The sequence below is a fragment of the Oreochromis niloticus genome, linkage group LG19 (assembly GCF_001858045.2).
Source record: "Oreochromis niloticus isolate F11D_XX linkage group LG19, O_niloticus_UMD_NMBU, whole genome shotgun sequence".
Taxonomy (NCBI): Eukaryota; Metazoa; Chordata; class Actinopteri; order Cichliformes; family Cichlidae; genus Oreochromis; species Oreochromis niloticus.
The window spans coordinates 10,094,473-10,101,727 of record NC_031983.2 but is presented as its reverse complement, the minus strand read 5'-3'; the positions used below and the strand labels follow the sequence as shown (position 1 = coordinate 10,101,727).

General features: G+C 38.1%; 1 long non-coding RNA gene across 1 annotated transcript; it reads right to left on the bottom strand.

Annotated features, from left to right (window-relative positions):
* Window positions 1-2,246: 2,246 nt before the first annotated feature.
* LOC112841717 (uncharacterized) lies at window positions 2,247-6,252 on the bottom strand. Its single transcript, XR_003215286.1, has 3 exons — window positions 5,558-6,252; window positions 4,707-4,785; window positions 2,247-2,540 (listed from the first exon to the last, which is right to left on the bottom strand). It is a non-coding gene; the product is annotated as an uncharacterized LOC112841717 (long non-coding RNA).
* Between the last annotated feature and the right edge of the window lie 1,003 nt (window positions 6,253-7,255).

Here is a 7,255-nt window from a genome sequence, read left to right as displayed (position 1 = left end):
TATCTTATTCATGTAATTTATCCTTCAGGAGTAACTGTTAAGTGACCATTTTCTACAAACACAACTGCTGATTTACACACGTTTCACAGTGTGCATTCGTTTAATCAGGATTCCTGCTGACATTTTTTGTTATTTATGTTTAAATAACATGGTTCTCTTAAAATAAATTGTGTTAACTTAACAGAACTTTGTACAGTGCTTTGTGGCTTTTATGTCTTTGAAAAGAATTATATATGTTTGTATGTATGCATTTACATTACACACTACACTAAATACTGTTATTTAGTGTAGTGTTCAAAGTATCGCAGTGTTCAAAGAGAGAGAAGAAGTTTTTGTATGTCTGTATGTCGAGTATAGACTAAGTGTGGGATTAAAAAAACATGAAAACATAAAAAAAGCTTAAAATGCAAATGTTTATGTATCAATCCAATGTATTCTATCTAACCCATAGGTGTCAAACTCTGGCCCGCGGGCCAAATTTGGCCCGCAGCCTAATTACATTTGGCCCGCGAAGCCATACCAAATTACTATTAGAGCTGGCCTACTGGTATTATACAGCTAATATATATATTGTTTAGTATTAAGCTTTGCTTGTTCCATATTCAGTTTTTCAGCAAAATGTGTTTGAGTCCATAAGAAAAGATTCATTCTTATATCTGGAGGAATAAATATATTTCAATAAATATTAACGTTAGCCCGCGACTTTGTTCCAGTTTTGAATTTTGGCCCACTGTGTATTTGAGTTTGACACCCCTGATCTAACCAATTCAGGGTTAGAGGATTAGAGCCTATCTCAGCCACCGTAGAGGTTACACCCTGTTAGCTGTACTAATTGTTGTTTTGCTTTGTGCATTGCATATTGCATTACATTTGTATGTGTATATAGAGATGTGTATGTGTATGTATGCATGTATGTGCATGTATGTGTATGCTGTACATATAAATGATACTGAGTTGATAATTCAATGAGCACAAGCAGGGGTTTTTGCTTGACCTCATTCTCAGAGGCCTCGCTAATATTTAATGGTCGTGAAATATGTCAAACTTTTCTCCATCCCTAAAGTTAAACAGCTGAGAGCATCTTTAGCACAGCAGAGAAAAAGATGTGCACCATCAACCGGAGTTTAAGTGATCCATTTAAGTGATCCTTATGCCTTTGCTGCTGATGAAAAGTTTTCATCACAACAAGCACTTCTAATTGTACACTGTAAAAAAAATATTGTAGAATTTACGGTAAATTACTGGCAGCTGTGGTTGCCAGAATTTCACCATGAAAAATAAATTGTAAATGTGGAACACAAAACGGTATCCTATTTTAGTAACCTTAAATTTCACAGTAAATAATAATTATTTTTTTACAGTAAATGACTGAATTTAAACATAAATTCATGTGAAAACAACAGACATTTCGTTAACCTGATTACAGTCTTACTTTGCTAAATATAGTGAAACTGTATAAAATAATACGGTATCATACCTAAAAAGTTGAATATTACGGTAAAATTCTGGCAGCTGTGGTTGCCAGAATTTCACTGTGGAAAATATAGTGATAATGCAGAATACATAACGGTATACTTGTTGATAAATGTAAAATTCACAGTGAACTTTGGTTTTTGTACAATTATTACACTGAAATAAAAAACTATTATAAAGTAAACCAGTTAAAATACATTTTAATAAGCTTGTTTACCGTCTCCTATTGACAAAGCACAGAAGAGCTGTATAATACAAGACATGCCTTTTTATTCAAAAGTTCATATTTACATGAAATTATTGGCAGCTGTTGCAGCCAGAATGTCGTCTAAAAAGATTAAGGTCCAACAAATGAGGTAATAAACATAATAGGGCTAATAGAAAAATTAGAATAGAATAAAATTGTTTTAAAATTTGTCATAATTTGCTAGAAACATTAATAAAAACCAGTAGAGACAATGATTAAATTAAACAGTTAACATCCATCCATCCGCTTCCACTTATCCTTTTTCAGGGTCGCGCTGGAGCCTATCCCAGCTTTCATGGGGCGAGAGGCGGGGTACACCCTGGACAGGACGCCAGTCTGTCACAGGGCTAACACACAGGGACAGGCAACCATTCGCACTCACATTTACACCTATGCAATTTGGATTAATCAATTAATCATGCAAACTCCACACGGAAAGACCCCGGCCTGATGGTGGAATTGAACTCAGGACCTTCTTGCTGTGCAGCAACAGTGCTAACCACCGTGCCACCGTGCTGCCCTAAACAGTTAATATTTAATAATCAAATTAATGACTAAAACGGCACTGATCTAATTAATATCAAACTTAATACAACCAAAAACAAATAAGTACATAATAAACATTCAAACAAAATTTAAAACACTTGATACTTGCAGTGGTTGGCAAAGTTTCTTTTTATCCAGATTGATAGTAGAAGGCTTTCAAAACAGTCTCTGATGGTGTCTGAGGAACTGGAACAGGTTTTGGATCCAGTGTGTTTGAGCACTTGCATGTTGTTCTTCAGATGCTCGGTGTACATTAGCGTTCTTTCCTTGCAGTCTGAAAGCAAATACAAAGCACAATAAAGCAAACTGCCCATTTCAAAAGCAAATATACAATCTTACATCTAATAGAGCTGACACAGTTAATCGTATAATGATTTACAATTGTGATAAATTGCAATGCGGACATAAAGCATTCTTAATCCATTCAGAAGAAAGTAATCGATTATTAAATACGGTCCCGATCAAAAGTTTAAGACCACTTGAAAAATGGCAAAAAATCATCTTTTGCATGGTTGGATCTTAACAAGGTTCCAACAACATGCAACAAGCAGAAATGGGAATGAGACAAAACATTTAACTTACATTTCACAAACTTAAACTGGGACAGGCTGTTTTACAGCTGATCAAATGTTTAGGACCACATGCCTTTAAAAGGCCAAATCTGTGCAAAACTGTGGATTCATTGTCATTTTCTGTCAGGTAGTCAGACTGTCAGGATGTTCTGATGGCAAAAGCAAAAAAAAAAAATTTCCTTTTTGAACATGGTCGGCTTGTTGAACTGCATAAGTAGGGTCGCTCACAGCGCGCTATCGCTGCTGAGGTGGGATGCTGTTAAGACGGTCATTTCCTAAATAATCCTGGGGGTTATGGAACAAAAACGTGAAGTGGAAGACCTAAAAAATCCTCAACCCAAATTAAGGCCATTAGTGGTGAAGAGTTTAAAAAAAAATTCTCTGATGAGAAAAAAATATAACCTTTTTTTTTCTCCTGTAAAAAAATGCAACCTTGATGGTGCTGATGGCTTCCAACATTACTGGCATGACAAGCAGATCCCACCTGAGATGTTTTCTACGCCCTACAGACGAGGGGGCGCCACAATGGTCGGGGAGATGCTTTTTCCTTCAGTGGAACAATGGAGCTTCAGGAGGTGCAGGAGTGTCAAAAGGCTGCTGGCTATGACCAGATGATGCAGAGAGCATTCCTCATGACTGAGGGCCCTCATCTGTGTGGTAACGACTGGGTTTTTCAACAGGACAACGCTACAGTACACAATGCCCGTAGGACAAGGGACTTCTTCCAGGAGAATAACATCACTCTTTTGGACCATCCTGCGTCTTTCCCTGATCTAAATCCAACTGAGAATGGACAACAGTTCCAGACAGTAGACACCCTTCGTGTGGCCATCTTCACCACTTGGAGAAATGTTCCCACTCACCTCATGGAAACGCTTGCATGAAGTGATCAACAAGAACAGCGGACCAATTAATTATTGAGTTCAAGTTTGGAACTTTCTGTTTTGGGGGTTTACCCATGTTTTTTGGAGGTGTGGTCCTAAACTTTTGATCAGCTGTAAAACAGCCTGTTTCAGTTTAAGCGTTGTCTTTAATAAATTGCATGCTCAAAAAATGTTTTGCTTCACTCCTATTTCTTCTTGTTGCATGTTGAAGCTCTACTTGGAACCTTGTTAAGATCCAACCATGCAAAATATGATTTTTTGCCATTTTTCAAATGGTCTAAAACTTTTGATCAGGACTGCTGTTATTTTTAGGTTGTACAATTTGTTTTCGTCAGCCACATACATCACAGTGGACCAACACGTGCAGCCTGTGTTCAGACAAGTTTTGAGCAATAAAAAAAAAGTAGCTTATATGTGACCTCCTTTATTTGTTGATGAAAAGAAAAAAAACTGAAATGAAGTTATCATGATGCATTGGGAAAAACATAATATTTTTTGGTGCAAAATGTCTGTAGTTTTCTAATAAAATCTCTGTTACTGAGCCTCACAGGTCCTTTTCTTCTGCTGTTGTGCATCACATGCCAGCAGTGCCTTTGCACATGCGCAATTTATTTGCAGTCTGGATGCAGTGGGGTGAAAGTCATCTGTTCCATCTTCCACTCTGTCACCAATTATGAGAGGCAACAGCTTTAAAAAGTTCCAGTTTTGTTTGTGCTGAGAATTTGTTGAGGACTGACCTCACACGGCTTTGAAGAGGTATCAGAGTCAGAGTATTTAAACTGTTTAATGCTCCGATTCAGAATGGAGTGGGTGAACCATTCTTTTTTTTCACAAAAAAATTTAAGAAACAGCGCAACATCATATGACAAAATGCCATAAAAATCTTGTGTCCTAATCAAACTGGCAAACCTGGCTGACAGATGTGAAAAGACTTTAAACAGTTGAAAACTGACTCAAACTTTACTCCTTCTATATCTGGTGTACCTTCAGTCTTGAGGTGTTCAACAGGAGAGTTGTACATCTCTATGGTGCATTGTGCTCCACACTGATTTGGATCACCACCCTGAAAAACAGATTGTGTCATTAAACAGTATCTACAGAAATGATGTGTACGACGAAAGCAGAAGCTGTCAAAAACTCATCTCTATTGCTTCAAATTGCAAGGTAGAGGTCCTACAGTGTTAATCTAGGATAAATGTAGTCTCGGCTTCATTGATGACATAAATGCCATTTGGTATTTGGCCATAACTGACTATATACATCATTCGACAGACAAGAATTTAAACCACAACTTATCAATTTGGCTGATGCAAAGAACCACGAGGCAGTGATTCTAGCTTAAATGTATTCTGGATATTGTTAAATGTTGTTAAATATTTTGTTAATGTTTGCCAGGTATCCTGTTTAAAGACAACACTTTGAAGTCACTTCCATGTCTTTACATGAGGACAAACTCATTTCAAGGAAAATAAAAAAGCTCAAATTATAAAGATTGTAAATTATTTTGTTCATCGATTTGCTGTTTAGTCATTTTATGAAGAGATGGATGCTGACATATTTTAGTACAGTTTTTGAATTGATGAGAATAAAAGGAAAAGAATAAAAACCAATTTTGTTTTGTACTAAAAAAACAGAAGGTGTTCCTGGCAGAAAATTATCAGGACTTTTTTCAGTTTTTCTAAAGAGCTTTATTTTTATTTTTACAGTTCAGAGTTTTTTGTTTGTTTGTTTGCTTGTTTTTGCACTATTGGCAAAGTTTGATAACCATTTGCAAAAAAGAAATGATTTAATAATGAAAACATTTCTGTGCACTCCTGTAACTCATAATGACTTACAGTGGATCCCCAGGCCAATATTCAGTATCAGAAGAACAGCAGCAAGAAGCGCCAGGCACACTGCAGCCAGTCTGTGGCGTCTCCCAGGACTCATAGTGAACATGGACACTAAACAGGCAGAAAATGATCAATTTTCAACTTAAAGGCAGGTAACACACATATAACTTGGTTGAAGCTTTAAAAGAATAAAATGCAATCATTTTAGGACTTAATATTACTGTTTACTAGCAGTTTATTTAACATCTGCTCTGTACTCTTTATTTATGATTAGAAAAATCCTGTTAGAGCATGTAAACCTTACACGTAGTTGTCTCAGATCATCAAGTCCTGTCATTATATCTTAACTCTGTAAAACCTACTTCAATCAAAAGAATCAGAAACCTGACTATGGGAGTGCAATGAATAAAAATTTGAATTATTATAGCTTGTATCCTGTTAGACTGATGGTACGGAGGATACTCTTCCTTGTGCAAATCGTCTTCATAGACAAGTGTCTGAAAACCACCATTTGTCTCCTCCATCCTCACTGTTCAGTCTAAATCAGTCATATGTCAGTGCATTTAAGCAACAATCTGTCACAGATCGTGACGCCTACTGCTGAGGTCATCAACAATCAGTTCCAGTGAAATCTGCTGTCTGTAAAAACAAAGAGGGAAGTCCATCCATCCATCTATTTTCTTCTGCTTATCAGGGGCCGGGTCACGGGGGCAGCAGCCCATGCAGAGAAGCCCAGACCTCCCTCTCCCCGGCCACCTCCTCCAGCTTGTCCGGGGGAACACCAAGGTGTTCCCAGGCCAGCCAAGAGATATAATCTCTCCAGTGTGTCCTGGGTCTGCCCGGGGCCTCTTCCCGGTGGGACATGCCCGGAAAATCTCACCCAGGAGGCATCCTTGTCAGATGCCTGAACCACCTCAACTGGCTCCTTTCGATGTGGAGGAGCAGTGGCTCTACTCTGAGCCCCTCCCGAATGGCTGAACTATTCTCACCCTAAAGAGCTGATCCAGTGTTCCACGACCAGGACGAAAACTGCATTGTTCCTCCTGCATCTGAGGTTCGACTAACGGATAGACTCTCCTCTCCAGCACACTGGCATAGACTTTCCCTTCACTACTAATTGAATGACTCTATAAAATATCTACATATAAATATCTATAAAAGAGTCTTTGGATGCGCTAGTGAAGCTCTGAGGTGTGCTGGATTTGTCAATAGAAACAAGTCATCTGACTGGCAGAGAGAATGTCGAGACCTCAGGAGGACAGTTCATCCTCAAAATTTAATCTTATTCAGCTCGTTTTAGAACTGAAAAAGCTTCTCGGATGAGAGGTGAAATGTCTTCATGAAAAAAGTCCACTCGCTTTCTTTCCAAGCTCTTTGGAACAGACAGCTTATTGTAAGTATCTTCTAAACAGCTTTGCACTGATAAATGTTTCTGTAGATTAATGTAGAAATACATTAAAGCATCATAGTCAAGGGAACAGAGGAAAGAGGCACATAAACTCTGACTGTCTTGCACTGCCCTCTGCTGGGAGCAAGTGAAAACACTTTTACTGACGGTTGGATCAACATCCTGAGTTTGGTGCCAAACGCATCATTAAATAGGGAACAAGATCATTGAGTGAGGGCACACTGACAACAACAACCTAGCATTATATTTTCAGCCTTCAATCGGTTGCACAGCACAGCTGTCTTCATGATGCT